At 45.5% G+C, this 27,182-nt stretch overlaps 1 pseudogene; it reads left to right on the top strand.

The window, feature by feature from the left end:
• LOC137547341 (OTU domain-containing protein 7B-like) overlaps positions 1–27,182 on the top strand; it is a 123,298-nt pseudogene that overhangs the window by 49,411 nt on the left and 46,705 nt on the right.

Consider the following 27,182-nt stretch of genomic DNA (forward strand, 5'->3'; position numbering starts at 1 on the left):
GGTGTCCAGAGGTTAGTAGATATATCTGATTATGGGCGATACTGCAGATCATCAATAATCGGGTATATTCTGTATTCTCGGTGATATTGCAGTTCACCGGTAATCAGACCCTCTCTGTGTTACACCGATCGTTACAGAAGGCCAGACCAAGATACAAATGGACGCACACTCTGACCGTCTGGGCGCACTTGCCACTTCGGTGGACAACATCAATCAAGTGCTGGGTAGTCACAAGACTATGATTGAAGCCTTGTCAGGTTCTTTACAAACCCTCCAGACAGCAGTAGATGAGGTGCGATCCCCTCCTAGTTCTGATATACGCTTACCTGTACCTGAGAAATTTTCTGGTCACAGATCTGACTTCCGAAATTTTAAAAGTAGAGTGTTTTCTTATTTTGAGTTGAGACCCCGAACTTCTGGAACTATGGCCCAAAGGGTCACATTTATTAAGACGTTGTTATCTGGCGATTCTCAGACGTGGGCGTACAGTTTGCCCACCGGAGACTCAGCCCTCACTTCAGTGGACGAATTTTTTAAAGCTATGGCAGTAATTAACGACGACCCAGATCTTGCTGCGACTTCTGAGCGGAAGCTCAAGCTTTTGCGTCAAGGCAAGGGTCCGGTCGAGGATTACGCAGCGGAATTTAGGAGGTGGTCAGTTTCAGCCAGGTGGGACACTTATGCCCTCTTAGATTGCTTTTTATCGGGACTGTCGGATGAGGTCTCAAATCTCATGCTAAGTCTGCCTGAACCTAAGACAGTCGATGAGGCCATTTCATCGGCCATTCGAGTCGACCGCAGGCTGCGCTATCAGAAACAGACCCGGGGTAGTAGTCAGGTAAAAATGGTGTCCTACGCTGTGCCTCCAGTAACTCCACCTCCTCCTGTCTCGCCTCCACCCGAACCTATGCAAATTGGTCGGTCAAAATTATCTCAAGTGGAGCGACGACGTAGGATGTCTGAGCAGCTGTGCCTTTACTGCGCAGAGGGGGGTCATAGAGTACGTAATTGTCCCAATAAGTCGGGAAACGCTACCGCCTAGGAGTTGTAGGGGGTAACACCCTAGGCGCGCGTCTCTTACCCCTAGAAGATAAACGGTTACTTCTTCCTTGTACTGTTACATGGGAAGATAAAACCGAGGTTTCCGAGGCCTTTGTTGATTCAGGCTCTGCAGCAAATTTTATGGATTTTGAATTTGCAAAGAAATTAGGTATTCCGCTCACCCCGGTAAAACCACCCATTCAGGTTACGGCAGTAGATGATTCCCCCCTGCAAGGTAATCATCCACTGTCTCAGACACCAGAGGTGGAAGTCATTATAAGGGTACTACACACAGAAAAATTACAGTTTTTTGTATTGCACATGTCTACCTCCACAGTCATCCTTGGCATGCCATGGCTACACCTTCACTCCCCTCAGTTTGATTGGGCCACGGGCCAGCTAATTAGCTGGTCAGCCCATTGTTTCAACCATTGTTTAGGGAAGGTGACCTTGGGTCAGACCGGGATTCGGGTGGAGGGAGTACCAGAACAATATTCTGAGTTTTCAGATGTATTTTGTCCCAAAGCTGCTGATAAGTTACCTCCACATCGCCCTTTTGATTGTCCCATTGATCTCCGATCGGCTTGTATGCCCCCTAGAGGCCATCTATACAATTTGTCTGGGCCGGAAAAAGTGGCCATGCAGGAATACATCCGTGAAAACTTAGCCAAAGGGTTCATTCGCCCGTCCCGGTCGCCTGCTGGAGCAGGTTTCTTTTTTGTTAAGAAAAAAGACGGAGGCCTGCGGCCATGCATTGATTACCGGGGGCTGAATAAGATTACAGTAAAAAATCGCTATCCGTTACCCTTGATAGACGATTTATTCACGCAGGTCACCAACGCTAAGATCTTCTCGAAATTGGATTTACGGGGTGCACACAACCTGGTGCGAATCAGAAAGGGCGATGAATGGAAGACGGCCTTTAACACACCCGACGGGCATTATGAATACCTGGTGATGCCCTTCGGGTTGTGTAACGCCCCGGCCGTCTTTCAAGAACTAATCAATGAGGTATTCAGGGAGGTGTTGGGCAAATTCGTGTTAGTATACCTTGACGATATACTTATTTTTTTAAACACTCTCCCTGAGCACAGGACACACGTCCGATTAGTATTGGACAAACTAAGGCAGAACATGCTTTACGCTAAATTGGAAAAATGCATCTTCGAGGTAACATACGTCACTTTTCTGGGGTACATAATTTCCACCTCGGGCCTTTCTATGGACCCTGCCAAGGTCTCTGCTGTGTTGGAGTGGCCTCAACCCGTGGGGTTAAAGTCTCTGCAGAGATTCTTGGGCTATGCCAATTACTATAGAAGGTTCATAAAAGGGTACTCCACTGTCATTGCACCCCTCACTAGTCTCACCAAAAAAGGGGCAGATACTACCCATTGGTCTCCAGAAGCTCTGCAAGCGTTCTCCACGTTAAAAGATTTGTTTTGCTCTGCACCCATCCTACGGCACGTTGACACTTGCTACCCCTTTATTGTTGAGGTGGACGCCTCGGAGGTTGGGGTAGGGGCTGTGCTGTCTCAGCGATCAGGGTTGCAGGGTAGATTACACCCATGCGCCTATTTTTCTCGTAGGTTCTCTCCGGCAGAGAGAAACTACGACATAGGCAACAGGTAGCTCCTGGCCATTAAGTTAGCCTTTGAGGAATGGCGTCATTGGTTGGAAGGAGCAGAACATATGATCACAGTTTTCACTGATCACAAAAATTTGGAATACATTGAGGGAGCTAAAAGATTAAGCCCCCGTCAGGCTCGATGGTCTTTGTTTTTCTCGAGGTTCAGATTCATAATTACGTACACTCCAGGTAGCAAGAACATTAAGGCAGATGCCCCGTCCAGATGTTTTGAGCCAGAGACAGCACAGCCCTCTACCCCAAAGACCATTGTTCCGCAGAAACTGATACTAGCAACAACTGAGACATGGAAAGACTGGAGGGAGACCTTAGGGCCCTTTCAGCAGGACACCCCGGAGGGGAAGCCTGAAGGGGTTATGTTTATACCACTGCCATTCGGTCTCCAGATCTTACAAATGTTCCATTCCCACAAAAATGCGGGACACCCTGGGGCCTCCAGAACACAGGATCTGGTTGCCAGGTGCGCTTGGTGGCCTTCTCTGGCAGCGGATTGCAAGGAATTTGTTAGAGAGTGTCCAGTGTGTGCAAAAAGTAAGCCCTCCCGGCTGGCACCTGTGGGAACGTTGCAGCCCTTACCCACCCCAAGTGAGCCGTGGACCCACCTGTCCATGGATTTTGTGGGTGAACTTCCCAGGTCTGAGGGCATGTCGGTCATTTGGGTGGTAGTCGACCGTTTTAGTAAAATGGCCCATTTTGTGCCCTTAAAAGGACTCCCCTCGGCCCAGGAGTTGGCCGATTTATTCATCATCCATGTTTTCCGTTTGCATGGCATTCCGGAAAACATTGTGTCAGATCGGGGAGTCCAATTTGTTTCGAGATTTTGGAGGGCATTCTGTCACCAAATGGGCATGGAACTGTCATTTTCGTTGGGCTACCACCCACAGACCAATGGTCAGACTGAGAGGGTCAACCTATCGTTAGAACAATTTTTGAGGTGTTACGTTGCAGAAGCGCAAAACGATTGGGTGAAGTTTTTGCCCTTCGCAGAATTTGCGCACAATAATTTGAAAAGTTCGTCCACGAGATTCTGTCCATTTCAGATAGTTACTGGGAAGCTGCCAAAATTTTCCCCATTGCCAATCGCTTCCACTCCGTTCCCAGCTCTGGAGGCCTGGCAAAAGTCATTTAAGGACGTGTGGGGGATCGTGGAAAATAATTTGGGGAAGGCGTTTCAAAGTCAGAAAGGTCAAGCTGACAAAAAACGTTCTTTAGAGTGGAAATTTCAACCAGGAGACTTAGTCTGGGTATCCACACGTCACTTAAACTTAAAACAGCCTTCAGCCAAGTTGGGGCCCAGGTTTGTGGGTCCATTTCCAGTAACTAGAAAGATCAACAATGTTACTTATGCCATTGATCTTCCTGCCAGTATGCGTGGCGTAAGATCCTTTCACGTGTCTCTGCTTAAGCCAGCAGTCCATGTGGGTCCCACTCCTCCTCCTCCTGTGATGATAGATGACCAACCTGAGTACGAAGTAGAGAAGATTTTAGACTCACGCATAGTTCAGAACTCAGTACAATATCTGGTTCATTGGAAAGGGTATGGTATTGAGGAGAGATCATGGGTACCTGAAGGTCGCATGCATGCTGACAAACTGAAAAGTGAATTCCCCGCTTTACATCCTGAAAAGCCTGGAAGGAGCTGTCCGGAGTCCACTCCTCAGGGGGGGGGGGGGGTACTGTGAAGAAACGCGGAAAAGCCGCCGCATGGACGCAAGATGAGGCGGCTGTTTCCGCGGCTGGCATAGTGGAACGCGGAGAAACCGCCGCGTCTGACACGGCGGTTTGTACGCATAGGCCTGCTTCTCTCAGTAAGGCGGAATGCGGAGGAAACGCCGCACGCTCAGACAGCGTGGCGGCGGATTTCGCATCCCATACAGCAACAACATTACAACACATGACTGGTGTGGCTGGAACTGATAATCCACACTGGTTTAGAAGGACGCGTGCGCGCGCAGAGAGGCAGGGCCTTTATGGCAGTCAGAGGAGGGTCAGCTGACCAGGCCGGTCAGCTGACAATTGCAGCAACTTTCATTGGTCCAGCACTTAAGGGAGGTGCTGGAGAGCACTGGTGTATATATACTGGGTGCTGGTCATTACTCTGGTGTCTGGCGTTGCGATCACTACGTGGTAGCACTCAGGCCTTGTCTGTATCTGTGTTCTAGCATAGTTTCCAAAGGTGTTGACGATCACGAACCTCACACTTTAGCTTTAGGAATATTGAACTGTATTATTTGTTATGACCTTCTGCCTGCCTGACTATTCCTCTGAACTCTGATTCTGTACCTTGCTATTTCTGATATTCTGTTGCCAAACTCTGCTCGTTCCTGGACTCTGTATTTGCATCCTGATTCTGTACCTTGCTATTCTGATACTCCGTTGCCAAACCCTGCCTGTTCATTGGATTCCGTATCTGTCTCCTGAATCTGTACCTTATCTGTCTGTGTGTTAACAACCTGGCTTGCCCGACCTCGAGAACTGACCTTACTGTTAGAGGCAGTTCCCAGACCTGTTAGTGACACCCTCTCCCTGGTATCACTCACACTCTGTCCTTCCTACTCTCAGCCTAGCTCCTCCCCCGGGAGAGTCTAGGCCAACGGAAGGAATATACTACTGTGCAGTACTCTTCGTAGTGCTGTTGCACTTAACACTCACTTGTTATCTTAGGTGTCCAGAGGTTAGTAGATATATCTGATTATCGGCGATACTGCAGATCATCAATAATCGAGTATATTCTGTATTCTCGGTGATACTGCAGTTCACCGGTAATCAGACCCTCTCTGTGTTACACCGATCGTTACAAGTGGTAGTCATTAACAAGCTATTCCCCATACCCTTCTTGCACCTCTGACACTGTAGTTGCCATTGGCAGGTTTCGGTGCGTGGTATCAATTGTTATGTATAGAGTGCTTGGGGGACCCTATTGTAAAATTTGCATCGAGGCCTATAGCACCTTAGCTACGCCACTGCTCTTAGCATGAGGGATTACAGCACTGAGAAGAGAATTTTTGTGCTGCAGGCAGCAATTGGAGCTCTGTCAGACAAGGAGGGGGGGCCCACCAGAGACCTGGAGGGGGGGGCCCACCGAGGGAAAAAACTGTACTACTGTGGCCCAGTCCGACCCTGCGTGGTAACCTATACTGAAGGGGGAGGGGTACTGCATCCCACTGCCTATACTGCGAGGGCGAGGTTCGGGACCCGGGAGAAATATAACCTAGAGTAGAGACTGCCCCGGTCAGGTCTGTTATGGTAAATTTTACTCACAGTAATACTTCCATCCTGTGCCTCCATCCTACCATTCCCGCTGCCAGCCACCAGGGGGAGCTCCGGGTGCGATTACTGGTGGACCAGCCGCTCTGTCTCATGTCTAACTTGTGGAAGGAGCAATGTACGGGGCTGGGGTCGCTGCTGTCCACAAACACGTCCGTCCCTCTCTGCTGCCGCCACCGCCAAATCTGCGAGGAGCGGATCGTCAGAGAGCCTGTGATGTCTGATGTCATGTGCTGCGCGGTTTCACCGCTGAGGATGGCGCACACAGTGACAGGTGACCACAGCTCGATTACCTTCCCATTCAGGTATATATTTCAATACAAGCCCAGCAGGTGCAGAAACTGCGCGCGCTACAAATGAACTCAGCTACTTCCAAATGCACAAAAATGTCAATGTAATTGTAAAATGATCAACACATTCACTGCAGATAACTATAAAATATATATATATATATATATATATATATATATATATATATATATATATATATATATATATATATATATATCGAGAAAAGGATAATTAGGCATTTACAAGGTGGGGAAGCTCTGGCTGCCTATAGCGTAGTTTTGTCCGGATCATGAACGATTCGGATCTTTGATCCTAATCTATTTTGTGAGTCGAATCATCCGAATCATCAAAATGAGTGATTCGGATCGCAAAAGGGGTGGGGCCATGAGCGACACGCCCCCTCTCAGCAGGCAGCAGGGTCCTGGAAGCAGAGCTGAGATGGATCACTCTGTTGGAGGGGAGACAGCCTTGCTGCAGGGACAGGTAGATGAGAGAGAGGGGACATCGGTGCCACTGCCAGATGTGTGTAGAGCACACATACTGGCTATAACGTGCTTCTCATTATAGGCTGACTGTTCTGTAGTTGGTGCACAGTGAACACATTGGAAGCTTTTGGCTCAGCTCAGCACAGCTCAGTAACTTTGCAGACACTGTGATTGCAGGGCAATATGATCCTCCTGCACTCGGCACTAAACAGCTGCACTTCACTTCTGGGAATGCTTTGGGGAATGCTTTCTTTCACTGTGCGACACAGATTATTATTTTTATTATTTAGTATTTATATAGCGCCGACATATTACGCAGCGCTGTACAGTGTATATATATATATATATCTTGTCACTAACTGTCCCTCAAAGGAGCTCACAATCTAATCCCTACCATTGCCATATGTCTATATTATGTAGTGTAAGTACTGTAGTCTAGGGCCAATTTTTAGGGGGAGCCAATTAACTTATCCGTATGTTTTTGGAATGTGGGAGGAAACCGGAGTGCCCGGAGGAAACCCACGCAGACACGGAGAGAACATACAAACTCTTTGCAGATAGTGCCCTGGCTGGGATTCGAACCAGGGACCCAGCGCTGCAAGGCGAGAGAGCTAACCACTACGCCACCGTGCTGCCCTATGATGAACATATAGGTGAAATATATGTAAAGCATATGATTGCAGCATGTGGGTATTGTGTGCAAGCAAACAGGGACGGATCTAGACCAAGTTGCGTCTGGGGCAAGGTCAGGTTTTGGCGCCTAAACTGCCATTCCCCATCCAAATTTTGCCGCCTTTTTAAGAATTTAACAAACTGCGCCTGATGCAAAAGACCCGCTTGCCCCCCCCTAGATGCGTCCCTGCAAGCAAACATTTCTGCTCTCTGCTCGTCCCTCCTCCCATCTCTGTCCACTCCCTGCCCTCTGTCCATCTTCTCCCCTTCTCTGTGTGTCCACCCCCTCCCCTTCTCCTATCCACAGACCTGTCCTGCTGTTCATTTCACCCCCGAATGCTTCGGTAGTAAAATGATCCGAGATTCGGATCAAAGATCCGGATCTTTTCAATGACCCGATTCGAATCATCCGGATCATTGAAAAGATCCGAACTTCCCATCTCTACTATAGCGTGCAGGGGTCACGTGGTAACCTATGGGGGGGGGGGGGGGGAGCGGTGGAGGTACTACATCCCGCTGTCTATACTGGGAGGGGGAGATTTGGGACTTGGGTGAGATATAACCTAGCTCTAAGCAGCTCTAAGCAGCTCTAAGCATGAGCTCCTGAAAACCCACCTAATTTTACCTTGCAATGAGCAACTAAAGGGAAATAATCTGAAAAATGAAGCAACCTATGGAAGACTAAAGCTTATAATGCAAACAATCTGAATGAAATCTGAATGAAAAGAAGGGAAAACAATAAAAAGACACCAAAAAGGATTATCAAGCTGGACCACTCAGAGGAAAAGCAGAGAAGATCAAAGGAAAGCAAGCAGCAGCAGCAAACCAAATCCTGTCAACCAACAGATCCTAACAGCAGAAACCATCTCCAGAATCGGCCAAGTCTGCAGAACTGAGTCCTTTGAGGTAAGGGCATTCTGCTAAATATTACATTCTCTATAGAAATAAGAACAGTTTACTTAGCCATTTTACAATGGAAAGCTTAAAACCAGCAGAACAAAAGACTAGCCATGTTACAGATGAGCCCAGCACAGCCAGCAGGGGGTCTCTGTCTGACACCCTGGAGATTGTTTACACACCCAAGAGCAAAAGCAAGAAAGCTAAGAAAGCTCAAAAACAGAAAATAATTCAAGAAAACCCAGAGACTCTTTATGCAGACTTCTCATCTAAACCCAGAATAAAAACAGATCTGTTATTCCACACAGAGGAAACCGAGGCCTGGCATAATGCTATCTGCCACCAATTCAAGAACACTGAATTAGGAAGTATACCAAAAGGGAAACAAATAAGAATTATGGATCAGGAGGACTCAGAGACTGTTTTGCTGACTGTTAGCGTGTACCACACTGGCACAATCCTGATACAAGGTGTACAACACTACCTGGAGGAGTTTGAAAAGCTGTATCCTCACATGCAAAATCAAGTAATAAGTCAAATAGAAAACCAGCCAGATCCTGATGCCATTAACAGTGGACATATACCTACCAAACCATCCTCCAGATGAAGGCTGCATCTGGTGTGAAAACATCACATCCCACACAAGACACCCTCAAGGACAGTTTATCTGAATTGGAAAGAGACTTTCACCTTTTCAGAGAGCAGATTGCAAAAAACAAAAATGACAATGAGATTACAATTAACCAACTAAAAACGGATTTGAAGTCACTCAAAGATGCAACTGAAATACTGCAAGCTGAAAACAACCAGCTTAAACAAGAGATTGCAAGCCTTAAACAAATAAACATCCAGCCCAGGGAAACGGCTCCACAAACACACCCCAGAGAAACAAATCAAGAGATCTACATTTCAAGTTCACAGGACCATGAAACAAAGCAAACGGAAAACACATCTCAAAGTTCAAAGAACAGCAATAACACCTCTGCAGAGAGACTCCAGCCAAAGAGACCAAGCTTTGACATAGCACTGATAATTGATTCTAATGGAAAATACATCAATACAAGACGTCTTTTTCCTGGGAAACATGTTAAAACAATACCCTGCCCAACAATTGAAAAAGCAGCAGAGGTCATAAACAAGCCAAACTTCACTGCCCCTAAGCATATAATCATACATACAGGGACAAACAACCTGGACAATAGACAAGACCTCATTGCAGACAAACTGTGCTCCTTAATAATGGCCACAGAAAAACAATTCCCTAGCTCCAAAATCATTTTGTCTAAATTGCTACCAAGAAAAGACATCTCTCCACAGACAATCCAGGATATAAATAAGCAGCTGACTACCAAAATCAGCCCATCAGCAAACCTACAACTGGCAGAACATTTCTCTATATCAGATCAGCATCTGTATGACAATAAATACCTCAATAAGCGAGGAGTGAGCCTGCTGGCAAAAGAGTTTAAAGACCTGGTGCTTAAGAGGCCCCTGACACCCAGACCGCAGACAGCGGCAGCACCAGCCGATCCAAGCCAGACTACCCCCAAAAGGCATAACCTAAATCGCTCTGTAAACCAAAATGTGAATCCCCTGAGATGGCAACAGAGGAGGAACCCAGCCACCACAAGACCTACAACTGAGATAACACCACAGAGCACTGACATTGCAGAAGAACTAAGGAAACTGCTTCTTGCCACACACAATATGCTGAAGGATGGACTGTGGAAAACTGACTGCCCTATAAACAGCTCATTACAAGGTAAACAAAACCAAACACAATATGAAACCCCTCATAATTAGCAGCTGGAATATTCAAGGCTTGAATGCTTCAGCTTTTGGAACCAAAATAAACGACCCAGACTTTGAAGAAAGACTAAGAAAGGTGGACATACAGATCCTCTTAGAGACATGGACCCAGACAGAGGATGAGTCATCAGTACCCATTGGTTATCGGGAATTCACTGTCGCAGCCCAGAAACACAAACATATCAAGCAGGGCCGCTGCTCAGGAGGGATTATAATCTGGTATAAGGAGGAGCTCCAAGAATACATCAAACCAGTGAAGAGAGGAAAGAGCCACATCTGGTTAAAGTTAAGCAGCCCCATCATCTCTTCTCAGACTGACATTTACCTCTGTGCAGCATATATTGCACCAGCAGAATCACCATACTCTAATCCAGAGAGCTACCAAGTCCTACAAAGGGAAGCTGCTCACTTCCAAACCTTGGGGAAAATACTCATCTATGGTGACCTAAATGCCAGAACAGGAACAGAAAAAGACTACCTCACCTCAGAAGGCAATTTCCATATATTTGGACCTGAGACCCAGTACCCTGAAACCACACAGAAAGATAGAAACAGCTATGACAGCACAGTCAATAAGTATGGGAAACAACTGCTGCACCTCTGCAAAGGTCTAGGACTTCACATCCTTAACGGCCGAACCAAGGGGGACTCTCTAGGGAGATATACACTAAATTCCCATGTAGGTAGCAGTGTGGTGGACTATGCCATCAGTGACATGGACCCTGCAAGCATCCGCGCTCTCATAGTCACCCCACAATCACACCTGTCAGACCACAACCAAATCCTACTATACATCAATTCCCCAAGCAAACCCTCTGTACAACAACATCCAGGAAGCCTGTGTAACCTACCACCCACTTTTAAATGGTCCAGAGAATCAACCATAAAGTACAAGGAGACTCTCAACAGACCAGAAGCAATACAGCTACTTCTGGACTACCAAACGTATACCTACAACCCTGATCAACAAGGTGTGCAGCAAGCAGCAAAGTACTTCAACCAGATATTACACACCATTGCAGAAATGGCCAACATAAGAAGGACTGCCCAAAAGAGACCATCAAAGAAAAACTCAAACAAATGGTTCGACAGTGAATGCAAGTCACTAAGAAACAACCTACGAGCCATATCAAACAAAAAACACAGACATCCAAACACCATGGAATTGAGGACAGCACATGACGCCGCACAACGTCAATATAAAGCGACCATTAAAAAGAAAAAACAAAATCACATCCAAAATCGACTCGAACGGCTTGAAGAATCCCTGCAAGACAACTCCTTTTGGGAGACCTGGAAACAAATTGGCAAAAAACCCAAACAAAATAATCAGCATATCCAAAATGGCCAAGTCTGGCTACAATACTTCAAAGACCTATACAGAGACATTCCTATAAAAGAACTCAGCCCAGAACAAGAACAAATATTCAGCAAATTAAAGAACCTGGAGGAGAAGGTGAAAGATTTTCAAAACCCACTTGACACACCTTTCACACTGGAGGAAATAAAAGAGAAGATACAATCCATGAAAGGCAAAAAAGCTAGTGGCACAGATGGAATCCTATCAGAAATGATCAGATCTGGCACCACAGAAATCCATGCTGCAATATGGAAACTATTCAACCTGGTCCTGTACGCCGGTTACTTCCCTGAGGTCTGGAATGAAGGACTTATAACTCCCATTTACAAGAGTGGAGATCGCTATGACCCAGCCAACTACAGAGGCATCTGTGTGAGCAGCACACTGGGAAAACTGTTCAACAGCATCCTGAATAAGAGAATCCTCACCTTTCTCACACAGCACAATGTTATCAGTAAGAGCCAAGCAGGTTTTATGCCAAACCATCGCACCACCGACCACATCTACACCCTGCACACCCTTATCAAGCACCATGTACACAGACGAAGAAAGGGAAAAATATTTGCCTGCTTTGTGGACTTTAAAAAGGCTTTTGACTCAGTGTGGCATCCAGGTTTGTTCCTGAGACTCCTAGAGAGCGGAATAGGAGGGAAAACATATGATGTCATAAAGAGCTCATACACTGGGAACAAGTGCAGTGTGAAAGTAAATGGGAAAAGAACACCTTTTTTCCTCCAGGGTCGGGGGGTAAGACAGTTGCAGCCTGAGTCCAACACTTTTCAACATATACATCAATAAATTAGCCTCAGCCCTAGAGGCTTCATCAGCACCAGGACTCACCCTGCACGACACAACAGTGAAATTCTTACTGTATGCAGATGACCTCTTACTGCTATCACCAACTAAAGAAGGCCTACAAGACAGCCTAGAAACCCTGGAGAAATTTAGCACAACATGGGCACTCCCCATTAATCTAAAGAAAACCAAAACCATGGTGTTCCAGAGGAAAAACAGGTCAGCCCAGAGCCCATCCTTTATACTCAATGACTGTGAAATCAGCAGAACCGATAAATATACCTACCTTGGTCTGGAAATCAACCAATCAGGAAGCCTTAAGTCAGCCATGGAGGCCCTAAAAGCCAAAGCATGCCGAACGTTCTATGCCATCAGGAAAGAACTGTACCACCTCAAACCACCAGTAAAGGTCTGGCTGAAGGTTTTTGACAGTGTCATCACCCCAATCCTACTGTATGGAAGTGAAGTATGGGGCCCCACCACCTACCCAGACCAATCAAAATGGGAATCCAGCCCAACAGAAATATTCCACCTTGAGTTCTGCAAACACCTTCTCCATGTCCATCGGAGTACCTCAAACAATGCCTGCCGAGCTGAGCTGGGGAGATTCCCATTACTGCTTGAGGTACAGAAGAGAGTGTTGTCCTTCTGGGCCCACCTACAGAGCAGCAGCCCCGACTCACCCCACTACAAAGCCATGCTGCACAATGAAGACCAAGAAAAGCCGTGTGCACTGAAAGTCGTGGTCAGCTCTATACTCCCTCCAACCCCCGACCCACAGGTCATAACAAAAGTCCAGATAAAACACACCACAGCTAAGAGCAAAGAAAACTATGTGGAAAAATGGAGGAGTGAAATAAAACAGTCACAAAAGCTAGCCATATACCAGTCTCTACAAAGAGAATATAAAATGGCCCCATACCTGGAAAAGCTGCAAAACTCTCAAGAGAGGAAAATCCTGAGTGTATACAGATTGAGTGCTCACAACCTCGAAATAGAGTCTGGGAGACACAGACAGACGTACAAACCCAGGGAAGAGAGACTATGCAAACACTGTGAGCAGAAGACCCTTGAGGATGAAAGCCACTTCCTGCTGCACTGCCCCAAATATACTGCAACCAGGGACACTTACTTTAAGAAATTGTCGGAACTATTCCCAGACTTTCTCACACTAGAAGATGAGAGAAAAACATATATCCTACTAGGAGAAGAGGAATCCACAGTGACAATCGCTGCACACTATGTCACAGCATGCCACAGACTGAGAGGAGCATAACAGAACTGTAAACCTAAAAATGTCCACTGACTGCTTAGCCATTGTCCCCCTACCCCACCCCCTCCCATGTCCCCTATTTCCCCTTGCTTTGGCAATACCTGTAATGAATCTTGGTCATGCCAATAAAGCTATCTTTGATTTGATTTGATTTGATTTGAGTGGAGACTGCCCCGGTCAGGTCTGTTATGGTAATTTTTACTCACAGTAATACTTCCATCTTGCCATTCCCGCCACCAGGGGGAGCTCCGGGTGTAGTTACTGTTGGGTCAGCCGCTCGGTCTCTCATGTCTAGTTGGAATGAGCCAATGTGCGGGGCTGGGGAAGCTGCCGTCCACAAACACGTCCGTCCCTCTCTGCTGCCGCCACCGCTGAGTCTGCGAGGAGCGGATCGTCGGAGAGCCCGTGATGTCTGTGACGTCATGTGCTGCGCGGTTTCACCGCTGAGGATGGTGCACGCAGTGACAGGTGACCGCATGCAACCACACGTGACCACAGCTCGATTACCTTCCCATGCAGGTATATAGCTTCGGCCTATCATTAGTGCCCGAGTAGCTGCTCTGCATTTCATTATCACCGGGGAACACACAGCATGGTGGAGGATGAAGGAGAGACTATAGATGAAGGAAGAAGGAACCTGTGTGGTGCTGTACATAGAGTATGTAGTAATGTCTGCCTGTGTACAGCTCAAATGCAAGGAGGCAGAGCACTGTAATTGTATACAGTACATGCATAATATGATTAGTGAGGTATTAATATTTCTGGGGGTTTGGTGTGTGTGGAGGTGAAGCAGACTGTAGGTGGCTGTACATCTGTCAACTTGAGTGACTATCCAATTTGTTAATTATGTTTGAATTGGGCAACACTGGTGCCGCCAAGTGCATGCCCTATCAAAAGTAAGACCAAATTGAGGCTGAAATTGGTGGAATGTATTGATTAGGCATGCTGGGAAATCTCGGGTCAGCGTGGTTGATGCAGTGCGTGGCGGTAACAGCGTTCAATAAACATGAATGATGAAAGCAACGGAGACCCCCTACCGCTGTCCTTCCAAAAGTTGTATGTGCCCCCTGGTGCCCATTCTTTACCTGTCCCCTCAGTGTCCGCACTGTATTTCCACACATGTGCCCCACGTAACTACCGGCATATAGACATGGGGCGTGTGTTTTGCACACGTGCTATACGCCAATTCAGAAATTCAGTGCTGGCACTCTGGGAACCGTGGATCGGTAAAGTATAAATTCATGGGCACGGGGCTACAAGCTTGTCTCTCCATTAGTCATTCCTCTTCCAGTCCTCCCCAGCTCTCTTCCCACTAGTGAAGAGAAATCTCGATCCTCACAGTCTACACAGAATGCATCCCTCTGCCTGCAGTGGTGTGGTCTGCCCAAATGGAGAGGTTTGGCCGGGTCTCCTGAGCTACCAGCGAGTGGAGTGAATATTTCATTAGGGATGACAGTGACCTCACCCTTCAATCCAGCTGCTTTTACTTTATGTGGAAAACAAACTGCTTTCATCTGCCCAAATACTCACAGTTTTCACAGACTGTTGTCCACAGCTTACTGTCTCTGCAGTATGGAATTCTTCCCTGCACAGTCATCATATTCCAGAGGACTTAAAGGACCACTGTCACAAAAAGTTGAAATCTACATATACACATACTTTTAAAAATACATTTCTCCCAGAGTAAAATGCACTATGAATTACTTTTCTCTCCATGACACTGTCACATTCAGTATGAAGTAAAAATCTGACAGGTTTTACACTAGTCCATCTTGTCACAGTATATTATCACTTTCTTCTTTATTCTTTGCAAAAGCAATCCTTAAGCGTCTACACACGTCCACAAAGCACATGACCAACCGCACGACCTGACCAACCGCACAACCTGACTATGACCAACTGCACTACCTGTATGTCCACATGACTAAACAACCAACTCATTTACACATTGCACACGCAAGTAGAATGATGGACTGCACAATACTGCCGCATTCAAAACAAGTACAAGTCATTTCAACGAGTTGTACAGACGTGACCAACTACACGATATCAACCCAACAGTCGTGTGAATAGACCCAGCGGTTAGATTAGGCAAACTGTCTGTGAACATTTGCTCGTCTAGTCATTTGTGCGCATACACATGCCTGATTATCGTCCAACTGACTAATCAGGCAGTCAGACAATAATCAGGCAGTTGGTTGGTCCGTGTGTACGAGTCTTTAGAATGGATATATACTGTACAAACATGTCAGCCAACCTATCTATTCATTTTATACTCTTTTGGCATTTGGACTGAGCAACTGTCGATCAGTAAATATTTTTGGATATAAAGACCCTGAGACTCTCCCATTACAAGATGGACTAGTCGAAAACCAGTCAGATCTGTAAAATTTATGTACTTTTATGTTACCAACATTATTTTGATCCAATCTGTCATAATTATGGCCACTCACATTGGGACCCTACATTCATTCTGCACAGGGGCCTACTGTTGGCTTTGTCTGCCACTGAGTTGGTCCAATCCCAATAACTGACTCATGTAATCATGGGTGGAAGCCCTATGTTAGGGTTGACAATCTCAGTACATCGTTCTTATTTTCAGGTCAGGCCTCCACTAAAATCACCTCCTCACATTTGGTTAACTAGACTCAAGAGCCTATCCCCTTCCAAATCACATTCATTGTTATTCTACCCCTTGAGCCTTCAAACACACCATTAATACTCAGCTATCTATACAAGCATACAATCTAACCTAGGCCATTCCCTACAGCCTCTAATCAAGTTCTGCTTCTTGCAGAGTAATGCTGGGAATACACGGTTCGTTTTTAAGCTGATAAGATGGTTCGATAGATAATGTCCGACATTAATTATAATGTCCGATCTCACTTTTGATTCTTTGGCTGCTCGTTTTTTGATAAGTGAATGGAAAAAGATAGGAAAAACGAGAGGAAGATAAGAATCGAGAGCTGAATCGAGTGGCAAAAAACGATCGAGAGCAGAAATGCACGGCAGAAACGACCCGTGTATTCCCAGCATACGATTTAAAATGATCCATCTGTGGAGCATGGGGAAGTTTGACTGCAGCTTCGCAACAGCAGAAGTGCCACGTCCAATTTGGAAACAGACCCAGCACCCAGTGGAATAAGGTCCATAAAGCCACCAGCAACCAATTAAACACTCAGAAAAATATTGACAGGACTTTTTTGCCTACTTTTTGGTACTTTTTCAATTGCAGTATGCTAAAAAGTTGTCTTAACCTCCTCAGCGGTAAGCCCGAGCTGAGCTCAGGCTTAGCCGCCACGGAGAATTTTTCAGCCCCTTGAGGGGCAATTTGCACGCTTTTTGCTTTGTTACACGCAGCTAGCACTTTGCTAGCTGAGTGTACAAGCTACCCGCCGCGTTAGAGGCCCCCCCCCCCTGCGCTAAGGGGTGGATCGGGACTCCCCCAGACGCCATGACATGGATGACGCTGGTTGTCCAGGGTCCCATCCGGCGATGTCCACTGCGCCTGCACGAGCGGCTCTCAGAGTCACGCTGACGTTATCCCGACTGTACTGCACAGGCGCAGTACTGCCTGGATGACGCCAGTGTGACTCAGTGAGCTGCATGCTGGAATGCAGGGGAGCGCAGGATGATGCCAACCCGGTGAGGTCGGCATCTGCACCAGAGGAGACCGGGAGCCACCGGAGCTGCGGCAAGGGCACAGAACAGCTGCCAGGGGCTGCAGGAAGCCCGAGGTATGTGGATTTTTTAATTTCAGGTTGCTCGGACCTTCCCTTTAAGATCTTCATTTATTAGATTGCATTAGACTATCACAGTTGCTCTTTAGAATCCACACTCAGATCCATTCCTAAAAAATAGCATTGCATTAAAATAAAGCCTCTCTCTGATCACTTTTTGCTAGTGTGACTGGCTTCAGTCTCTCATCTGGCTGTGGGAGAGAGTTCCAAAGAAGAGGTGACACTTGTGAGAAGTCCTGTGCAGTCCGGGAACGCATGCTGCACAAATTTTTTGCAAAAACGCGTGGCTATCCCATTCACTTTTCAGTGATGTGATCAGCCACGCAACGCATACAAAACGCGGATGGCGGGCGTTCGCATGCGCTGCGTTCCGCACGCATGGCCGTCCGCGTTTGTAATGGGAACGGGGCCTTCGAGATGATTCTGGAAGCCCAAAAAGCATATTAATTGTTCCAGGCCATAAGTGTAGATAGAAAGAGAAGAGGTACAAAAACAGTCTTGTGGTACACCATCAGACAGTGGGCCTGATTCACAAAGCGGTGATAACTCAGTTATCACGCCTAAAAGACTTTAGGCGCGATAACCTTTGCAGTTAGCACCGCTTTGTGCTGGTTATCGCGCGCAATTCCGCACGCAGCGCCCATAGGGTTTAATGAGTACATCACGCGCACTGCACCGTGCGATTGCGCGCCAGTTTCATTTTATCACGCCTAAACTGAGTTTAGGCATGATAAAGGGCTTTTTACAGGTGTGCAAACACTTTGCACCGCTTTGTGAATCAGGCCCAGTGTGTGTGCAAATCTTTTGATATACTGTAAAACCTTGGATTGAGAGTAAATTAGTTTCAGAGTTCTTTCCAGTACAAGCAAAAATTTCGTGAAGTTTTGACTTGATATACAAGCAAAAAAAAGTATACATACGTCATATCATTACAAATGAGCTAATAGTTCTTCTACCTTTTGCACTGCAGGATTGTGCTTAATTGTACATAATCTATTAGTGTAAAGACCATGCAAAGTCACAATTCCATAAAGGCCTCGATTCATAAACAGCAGTGCGTTAAAAAAAAATCTTGCCGGGAAACTACCGCACTCGGTATTTTCCCGGTCTGTGTGCTAATTCATAAAGATTTCCCCAGCTGCCCTTGGAGGTCGGTAAATTACTGCAGCCCATTGAGCGGTAGAGTAGAGCAGTGTCTCAATTCTCTCTTTGCCCTGCAGAAATGACTCACACAGACGGCTCTCTGGCTCTCTCCACTGATGACTCAGACAGATGAGTCACACAGTCTTTCCCTGCCTGCTCAAATGATTCACAGAGGGCTCTCCCCACTGATGACTCAAACAGACTTCGGCTCTCTGCACTTTTGCATTCATCAGAGCTGTCGGTAACTTGTTATCGCCTCACTAGAGGTGTCGGTAACTACCGCCAGGCTTACCGCTTGTTGAAGGCTTTATGAATTGACATTTGCTGACAATTTACTGACGTGTTGTCGGTAACTACAGCCAAGTCGGTAATTTATCTCCCTGGTCGGTAATGTCAGCTTTTCATGCGGTAACAGCCTTCATGAATTGACATTTTGCTAAGTGGTCGGTAAAGTCTGCTGTTTTCAGCATTAACGCATGAGGTAATGCTTTATGAATCGAGGCCAAAATCTCAAGAGTAGGCAAAAGCAACTGTCAGTGGATACGTTTCTTGTTCAAGCCACACAAAAAAAAAAAAGGTTGGGGTGAGCCAACAGATGGCAATGATTCTGTTAGTTATTGTAAAAGTCTTGTTTACATTTCTTATTTTATATTTTACCATAATTGTGGAATGAATGACCTGGGTTTCCATTAATTCTTACGGGGAAATGCTCACAAACAAAGGTTCCACTGTATATGTAACAGGCAGGGCTGTGGAGTCGGAGTCGAGGAGTCGGAGCAATTTTGGGTACCCGGAGTCGGAGGTGGAGTCGAAGTCGGTGATTTTATAACTGAGGAGTCAGAAGATTTTTGTACCGACTCCACAGCCCTGGTGACAGGTACATTTCAATAAGAAAAGCTAGCAGATTTGCTTGATAAATGAAGCATTTGAAATATATGTGAATTCAATCCATTAAAGATACTGTATATTCTGGCGTATGACTACTTTTTAACCCTTGAAAATCTTCTGAAAAATCAGGGGTTGTCTTATACGCCGGGTGTCATTGATGCCGGGTGATACGCCCTATCCTGTTGCAGCCTCTCAGACCTCGCTGCTGAGGACTGTAGTGAAGCGGCGCAGGCGCACATGTGCGAGCTCTGAGAGGCAGAGAAGGAGGTAAATAGGATACAAGGGCGGTCCAGAAGGGTGAAAGAGGCGTGTTTTATGGGCACTGCGCAATCTATTCTTCCATACCTCTCTGATAAATAGGGAGACAGGGAGAGCTGACCAGTCCAACCAAACAATCACGTATATACGGTTATATACTGGGAACCACATAGAGTACAGCACCAGTATCTGTTTATACATAGCACCAGTATATGTTTTTAAATTTTTATTTGGTGCGCATTGGAAGAGGGGTAGTCTTATATGGCGAGTTTATCCCAAACTCTATATTTTAACTGGAAAATTTGGGGGGTCATCTTATACGCCGGTATATACGGTAATTGTAATGTTAAAAATTATATGAGATCAGGAATCAAATCACTATGGAGTATTCTTTAATTGGACACTGATGAAGAGTAACAATTGTAATTTATCAAGTGCAAATGTTTTAACACTCTTAAAACTCTCTCTGTAACCTGCTGCCGAACTCATGCTTTCTGAATTAGCAAGATAAGTAAAGAAGCAGACCTTTTGGTCAACAGTTCCAAAGGAAACAGTGCTATCTTTAAAGGCAATAGAATGGCTGAGTTCCGAAAGTCCATTTAAGCTCAAAGCCAGGCCATAGGAGCTAAAAACATGTTTCCAGCAATCTTTAAATGAATAGAAAATGTATATATAAAAAACTTTTTTCCAATAACTGATTTCTACATTATTATTCATAGCCCTGGCAAATTTTGACTTAAAGTTACTTTTATTCAACCAGCAAGTATTTTTTTTACAGGAAATTACATAGGTGTCTCCCAAAAGATAATAAGATAATGTACAAGAGGCATTATTGTGGGGGAAAAAATTATCAGCTTTTATTTACATTTGCGCAAAAAGTGTCCAGTCCAAAATTATTCATACCCTTCACAAACTGTCACAGTCTATGGGAAAATCCAAAGTTTTATACCATTCCAAATAGTCCAAGCTGTTCTGAAGCATCCTAATTACCCTGATTAATTGGGAACAGCTGCTTTAATCAACTTAACATGTGGAAAGCAGCAGCTCTCTGCAGTTGGTTTGTGGACAGTCATGGCTAAGACAAAGGCGCTCAGTGAGGACCCGTGGCTGCGCATTGTGGCTGTTCACAAGTCAGGAAAGGACTACAAGGACATTTCTAAATGATTTCAAGTTCCAGTGGCTATAGTGCAAAGTATTATTAAAAAATACAAGATGTTCCGCACTGTGGAAAATCTCAGAGGATGTGGTCGGAAGCCAAAAGTGACATCTGTGCTAGCCAGGAGGATAGTGAGAGAGGTGAAAAATAATCCAAGGATCACCACCAAAGCCATCCTGATAAATCTGGGCTCTGCTGGTGGCAATGTCTCAAGGCAGACAATCCCACGGACACTGCACACTAGTGGGTTCTATGGATGCAGATCAAGGAGGACGCCAGGCAGTCTGCAGAGAAACTTGGCCTTGGCCACCAGTGGACATTTTAGCATGCCAATGACCCAAAATACACAGCAAAAATTGTGAAGAAATGGTTAGCAGACAACATTAACGTTTTGGAGTGGCCTGGCCAGAGCCCTGACTTGAATCCAATTGAGAATCTGTGGAGGGAGCTAAAGATCAGGGTGATGGCAAGAAGACCCTCCAACTAAAGATTTGGAGCTTATTGCTGAAAATGAATGGGCAAAAATTCCTTTGGTGACATGCAAAAAGCTGGTTTGCAATTATAGGAAAAGTTTGATTGCTGTAATAGCCAATAAAGGCTTTTTTAAATTATTGAGAAGGGTATGAACAATTTTGTACTGGACACTTTTTGCTCAAATGTAAATAAAAGCTTTTTTTTTCCCACAATAATGCCTTTTGTACATGGTCTTATCTTTTGGGAGACACCACATGTCACTTCCCGTCAAAAAAAATACTTGCTGGTTGAATAAAGGTAGCTTTAAAGAGAATCTGTATTGTTAAAATCGCACAAAAGTAAACATACCAGTGCGTTAGGGGACATCTCCTATTCCCCTCTGTCACAATTTCGCCGCTCCTCGCCGCATTAAAAGTGGTTAAAAACAGTTTTTTAAAAAGTTTGTTTATAAACAAACAAAATGGCCACCAAAACAGGAAGTAGGTTGATGTACAGTATGTCCACACATAGAAAATACATTCATACACAAGCAGGCTGTATACAGCCTTCCTTTTTAATCTCAAGAGATCATTTGTGTGTTTAATTCCCCCTGCTATCTTCCACTGAAGTGTCAGGCTTTTTCTTCCTGCAGAGTGCAGACAGCTCTTCCTGTATGTAATTCCTCAGTATGTGAAAGCCCAGCCAGCTCAGAGGAGGATTTATCCAGCTTGTAAAAGATAATAGAGCAGAGAGAACCTGCCATAATCTAAATAACACACAGGCAGTGTGCAGAGAGGGGCCTGGAGGGGGGAGATGCATCACAGAACCACAACACTGAAGAACTTGGCAGCCTTCCAGACACAGGCTGACAAGTCTGACAAGAGAGAGATAAGTTGATTTATTACAGAGATGGTGATAGTAGAACGTGCTGCAGAAAGCCAGAACACATTAAAATAGCTTTTGGAACTTGTAGGATGATAAAAAACAGGATGCAATTTTTGTTACGGAGTCTCTTTAAGTAAAAATTTGTTAGTGGTATGAATAATTATGGGCAGCACTGTAAGTAAGGGTATTATTTAACCACTTCACTACTGACAAGTTTTTCAGAGCAAGTTTCACCTTTCAGCGATCCTCCCATTCATTTGCCAATAACTTTATCACTTTTTATCACAACAAAATGATCTATATCTTATTTTTCGCCACTAATTAAGCTTTCTTTTTTTTGGTGTGCTTTACTTTGTCTTTTGTCAATGACCACAGCATTGTACTGATGCCGTGATAACTGATCACAGGTACTTAGATGGATGAATGGGAACTGTCCACGTGTTTGTACTTGCACACGTTCTGAAGAGGCCTATTGTGGTGGTGGCCAACACAATGCTGAGGGATTCTGGGGGAGAAGGTAACCATCACTTCTGCATTTTTCCTTCATCTCAACTGTAACCATAGTATTTTGTTTTACTTATTGCTGTATTTAAGCTGTGTTTATTGCTTTTGCATTGACAATGTTTGCTTTATAGACGCTAAATGCCTACATAAGAAAATCAAAAAGAGGAAAAATAGAACTTAAAAATAGCTGGGATCTGATGATCTAGAAAGGCCGACTAAAAACATTTATATAGGTCAGCATCACAAATTGAGACAATGCTTTGTTGGTGAATAGGGGTGATCGATGAGATGCAAATATTTCCAAGTTCATGCTGAATTATGTACATTTTTATGAGAATATATGCAGTTTGAAAATGGACCAATCAAAATAAACCTGGGTGGGACTTGATTGGTCCATTTTCATTCTCCATATATTTGCATAAAAATGTACATAATTCTGCATGAACTCTGAAACATTTGCCTCTCATTGTTAATCCCTATTGGTGAATATGCAGTTGCTCTAGAAACTGGTAGGATGTCTAGAATATCACCAACCCCTGCAAGGCCTGTTAAAGGAGAACGGTATAGAGGTAAGAGAGAGGTGAGAGGTATATGGAGGCTGCCATATTGATTTCCTTTTAAGCAATACCAGTTGCCTGGAAGCCTTGCTGAGTTTTTTGCCTGCAGTAGTGTGAATCACCAGAAACAAGCATGCAGCTAATCTTTATCAGATCTGACAAAAATGTCAAACACCTGATCTGCTGCATGCTTGTTCAGGGTTTGTGGCTAATAGTATTAGAGACAGAGGATCAGCAGAACAGCCAGGCAACTGGTATTGCTTAAAAGGAAATTAATATGGCAGCCTCCATATACCTCTCATTACAGTTCTCCTTTAAAGAAAAAAAAAAGATTCACTTAGTAAAAACAGCTTGGTAGGATAGAAGGTAACTAGGGGTATGTAAACGCATGACCATTTACTTGATTTGGAGGTGAGTCCACTAGTTATCTATAGCCACAACCTTATCAATGTGATAGGCTAAAAGGTTTTATCAGCAGAACGATCGTTTGTACACACGTCTGACTTGACGTCCAAATGACCGGTCGTTTGAAAAAATCAGCCGTGTGTATGTACCTTAACCCTCTGGGCGATACAATTGCATCGCCCAGGAGGGGGCGCAGCACTTTTTTTAAAATGTTTTCTTTTTTAAATCATGTAGCGAGCCCTGGGCTCGCTACATGATAGCCGCTGCGCAGCGGCATCCCCCCACCCACTCTGATCGCCTTCGGCGATCAGAGTAAGCAGGAAAACCCGTTCAGAACGGGATTTCCTGCTGGGCTTCCCCGGTCGCCATGGCGACGGTGCGGGATGACGTCACCGACGTCATGGACGTCGTGACGTCAGAGGGAGTCACGATCCACCCCTCAGCGCTGCCTGGCACTGATTGGCCAGGCTGCGCAAGGGGTCTGGGGGGGGTGCTGTGCGGCACGGCGGGTAGCGGCGGATCCGCGGTGAGCGGAAGTTACACGCAGCTAGCAAAGTGCTAGCTGCGTGTAACAAAAAAAAATTATGCAAATCGGCCCACCAGGGCCTGAGGAATCCTCCTGCGCGATATACCCTGAGCTCAGCTCGGGATTATCGCCCAGGAGGTTAAAGCTAATGTAACCCCATGTAAAAAAAAAAAGTCAGATACTCCCCTAAGGAGAGGGAAGGCTCTGAGTCCTAATTAGCCTACCCTCTCTTCTCCCGGTGCCCGGTGAATCCTCCGTGCAAATCCGCCGCCGCGGGGACTTCGGAAGTCTTAGGCAGCACTCGGGCTCCCGAAGGCCGGCGGCTCCATACTGCGCACGCGCGAGTGCGTCATAGAGGGCACTCGCGCATGCGCAGTATGCAGCGGGCCAGTCTTCGGGAGCCCAAGTGCTTCCAAAGACCACCAAAACTTCCCTTCGTCGGTGGCAGTATTTGACCGAAACGGTCGACTACTGCTACAGGGGATCCTGCGCGGGACCGGGCACCAGGAGAGGAGAGGGAAGGCTCATTAGGACCGAGCCTTCCCTCTCCTTAGGTGAGTATCTGACTTTATATATATATATATATATATATATATATATATATATATATATATATATATATATATATATATATATATATATATATATATATATATATATATCGGGTTCCCATTCGCTTTAACCACTTGAGGACTGCAGGGCTAAACCCCCCTAGTGACCAGGCAATTTTTAGCTAAATTGGCCACTGCAGCTTTAAGGCCAAGCTGCAGGGCCGCACAACTCAGCACACAAGTGATCCCCCCCCCCTTTTCTCCCCACCAACAGAGCTCTCTGTTGGTGGGGTCTGATCGCTCCCCCCATGTTTATTTTTTTTTTAATAAATATTATTGTTTTTATTTGTTTTAAAAAAAAAAACTGTTACTTTAAATTTCTACCCTCCCTCCCTCCCTCCCTCCCTCCCCACAGCCAGCCAATTATGGCGATCGGCTGTCATAGGCTTCTGCCTATGAGAGCCGATCGCTCTCTTGTCCCCCATGGGGACAGCCGTGTCACACGGCTGTCCCCAGTGCAGCTGCTCATCGCAGCGCTGCACCAAGTAAATAGACGGCGTGATCGCCGTCTAACAGTCTCCCGAGCGGCAATAGCCGCTCGGAGACTGAAGGCGGGGCGGTGCTCCGCCCTCCGAGCATGAGATGCGCGCGCACCATGCGCGCGATCTCATGCAAAACAGAGCCCCAGGACTTTACGCCAATTGGCGTTAGGCGGTCCTGGGGCTGCCGCCGCGGCCACGCCTACTGGCGTGACGCGGGCGGCAGAAGGTTAAGACCCATTCTTAACAGAGGCGGTGCTGGCCACCACAAAATTCTTATCCCCGCCACTGGCCAGACAATCGGCTTGATTCACTAAGACAAATAGCATGCCTCATCAAAGTTAACATGCCTTATCAGAGTAGCATAGCGAGCGCTACGAGCTTGCAGGGGCTCAGGGCAGGACGAGTGGAGCTCTAGTCCTTGCCAATTAGCAGGCATAAGTTCGCTATGCTACTCTGAGAAGGCAAGTTAACTTTGACAAGGCGTGTTATCTCTGATAAGGCATGCTATTTGTCTTAGTAAATCAAGCACAATATGTTTAGAATCGGTTCACAGCAGGACACTGCCAGCACATTATTAAGAAAGGTCAGTCATCAGCATCTTGTTCGCTCTGGCAGTAGGGAAGGGCAGTGTCAAGCAGTTGTTTGTCATGTCAGCGAGCCCTTATTGTGGACTCCTATTTTATTTATGATTGGATGCTGGCACTTGTAACGTAATAAAGCAATTGCATCTATCTAAAGTCAAACAGACACGTTTAGAGTAGGCAATTAATTGTGGTCATTCTAGTTTTGCTTGGTTCAAGTTCTCTGGTTTTATGGACAAGCCCTACTGCTTTACTCTACATTGATATGCAAGCTTCTCCAGCACTTCAAGTATTCTGAGGTGGTTCTACTCACTTATCATTCTTAAGTTTTCCAGGCTTGCCCACACCCTGCTTTTTAAAGATTGTACTAATTACACTTGTTTATCCTGTCCTATAAGCTGGTTGTCCTGCTTGCCTTGCCATGTCCTGAGGCCTGTGACATTCCTAAGATATGTGTCTAATGTTTTCTAGTACTGTAAAATATCCATTCCAGATGTAAACCAGTCTAAATTCAGAGTAACTTGCTTTACATTTTAGGTGAATCAAATGTAAGAAGTCTCACTGAGGACAGGATATGTGATCTTCACAGAATATGAAATCTGTCCAGACCTACAAATCACAGGGAATGAGGACTCCTGGACGAGACAACTCAAAACGGTGCAGGGAAATGTGGGTGCTCCATGCGCCTCCATAGGAAAAAGAGGGGAAACGCCAAGAGCCCAATATAGTGTAGTATGTAAAGTAAATGGGTAAATGAGAAGTATATAATTAATACACTCACCAAGTTAGGGTTACCATATAAGCAACCACTGTGCAGGCAGGTGAGGAGATTAGACCTGTCCTCACTCAGGATTAAGATGTCGCTCTCTGTAGATCAGAAGAAGAATAGGGGAATCAACCCCTCCACCAGGGGTGGATACTGGTATTGTACAATAAAACAGAGGCGCCAAAAGGATAAAAGGTAATTAAGAACTTTACAATTCTTCGGAAGGTAGTGGTGGACTCGCCTCCCCTGAAGCAGACACAAAACTGTTGATTTTCACACAGAAACATTTTATTTGTATACTCCAACATACAATGCAACGCGTTTTTGCAGGTATATTCCTGCCTCCTCAGGCAATAACAGAGAGGAGTACACCACAGTATAGTAAAGAGCCGCTATACTGTGGTGTACTCCTCTCTGTTATTGCCTGAGGAGGCAGGAATATACCTGTGAAACGCGTTGCATTGTATGTTGGAGTATATAAATAAAATGTTTCTGTGTGAAAATCGACAGTTTCTTGTCTGCTTCGGGGAGGTGAATCCACCACTACCTCCCAAAGAATTTTAAAGTTTTTAATTACCTTTTTATCCTTTTGGCGCCTCTGTTCTCTTGTACAAATCCATGCGCCTCCATATGCCGTAATATGAATTATTGCTATAGCAGCGCTTAGACAGTAATTTGGGTGCCATCAAAAA

This window comes from Hyperolius riggenbachi, chromosome 1 (assembly GCF_040937935.1).
Source record: "Hyperolius riggenbachi isolate aHypRig1 chromosome 1, aHypRig1.pri, whole genome shotgun sequence".
NCBI classification, from domain to species: domain Eukaryota; kingdom Metazoa; phylum Chordata; class Amphibia; order Anura; family Hyperoliidae; genus Hyperolius; species Hyperolius riggenbachi.